The 1,866-nt window shown below is 51.1% G+C and overlaps 1 non-coding gene across 1 annotated transcript; it reads left to right on the forward strand.

The window, feature by feature from the left end:
* The first annotated feature begins 1,571 nt into the window (after positions 1 to 1,571).
* On the forward strand, positions 1,572 to 1,646 carry Trnat-ggu. The gene has a single exon. It is a non-coding gene; the product is annotated as a tRNA-Thr (tRNA).
* The last annotated feature ends 220 nt before the right edge of the window (positions 1,647 to 1,866 follow it).

Here is a 1,866-nt window from a genome sequence, read left to right on the forward strand (position 1 = left end):
GGATTCCACGAAAACTGCAGCAGTCCCAGGTTCGTTATTGGAAGCCTATGGTAGTTTTACAACTCTAGCTCTCACACAAACGAATGGCACGGTTACAATGATTTGCCTACAGGCGCCAGAGATGCAGCATTCGACTGAGAAGGCTTCACGCTTCACAGCTATTAGTCGTTCATCTTCGGCACATGCGTGATTATTCTGTGACAGCGTCAGCCCCTTCGTTTTACAGCCAAATGCCGTATAACACCAGGCAGGAACGCGTGGTTCGTTGGCAGCGGGCGAGGAAGATGGACGGTGGGCCGCGTGGCGCTGCAATCGATATTGCGCGCGCCGCCGCCGCCGCCGCCGCCGCCACGCCTGCCCCGGCTGTCGTGTCGGAGGGGTGGCGTGCGAGTGACGGGCTGTGCGCAGCAGCGGCTCAAACTGCCGGTTTTCGGTTATATCGGTTTCCGAAATAACCGATTTTCGGTTTCCTTATTCCTGTTGTTTCCTGTCTTAAACGCAGAAATCGAACAAAGCTTGAAAAATTTGACTCCCTCAGTTTTAAGATACATACAATCAAAATACTAAATTAAACAGACAAATGAAAGGCTACCTAGTCCCTCCTCCGTTCGCTGCTTTTCTCGAAAAGTAATTACGGGTTGAATACCGCAAAAAATTCTCCTATTGATTCTACTTTTATGAAACTCTGTACAAAACTCATGTCGTAAGCCCGGAGCGTCCAAAATTTTTTATGTTTTTGTTTTTTTACTGCACAGTGTCTGTTCCTTCGACCCGCCAGGCTAGCCGAGAGCGCTAATGCGCAGCTTCCTGGACTCGGATCGAATCCGCCCTGGCGGGTTAACGACGGAGGCCGGTGTGCCGGCCAGCACGGATGTGGTTTTTAGGCGGTTTTCCACATCCCACTAGATGAATACCGAGCTGGTCCCCACGTCCCGCCTCAGTTACACGGCTCGCAGACATCTGAACACATTCACACTATTCCATGGATTACACTAGACACAGACAGTTGAGGTTCACTAATTCCGTCACAGTGGGTAAAGGGCGGTGGCAGGAAGGGCATCTGGCCACCCCTTAAATTAACCTTGCCAAATCCAATTGACCCTGTGTCATTGCGGGACAAAGGCACAAGCAAAAGAAAGAAAGAAAGTGTCTTTTCCTTCGAAAGAACAGACCCCACGCAGATCCAGCAGCTGTGAAACACTATATGTAAGTTAAATGGGGTTTACTGCTGTCAGCTGCAGCGTAACATTAAGCAGAATCAGCGGCGACTAATGAAAATGTATACCGGACAGGGACCGGAACCCGGGACCTCCTGGATACTAGGCGGGTGTGGAACCACTGTGCCACCCAGGACAGGGCGTGGTCGCAACTGTATGGGCCATGTCGCTACGCTCCACGGACGATCCACACTCCCATCGGTCGCCACCTATCCGCAGTCCCTGCCCATTTACACACCAGTGGGAATCTCTAAGTAGCGAACAAGAGTACGATGGACAGGGACTGGCGCTCGATGGGAGTGTGGATCGGCGATGGGGCGTACCGACATAGTCTGTGTAGTAGTAATAACGCCCTGTCCCGGATGGCGCAGTGGTTACCGCACCTGCCTGGTAAGCAGGAGGTCCCGGGTTCGAATCCCGGTCCGATAGACATTTTCATTCGTCTCCGCTGATTCCGCATAATGTCCCACTGCAGCTGATAGCAGCGATCCCCTTTCAAATTACATATAGATCGTACTACAGTTTGGATATTACGAATAGTCAGCGCTAAAGGGTGAAAATTAATGGTGGAGAACTCCGGGTTTCGTGTTAATTGCAAGGGCTACAAGCAGATAAAGGTCTATTATGTAGACACATTCAGCAGATCAGC

This window comes from Schistocerca piceifrons, chromosome 8, assembly GCF_021461385.2.
Source record: "Schistocerca piceifrons isolate TAMUIC-IGC-003096 chromosome 8, iqSchPice1.1, whole genome shotgun sequence".
In the NCBI taxonomy this organism is placed as follows: Eukaryota; Metazoa; Arthropoda; class Insecta; order Orthoptera; family Acrididae; genus Schistocerca; species Schistocerca piceifrons.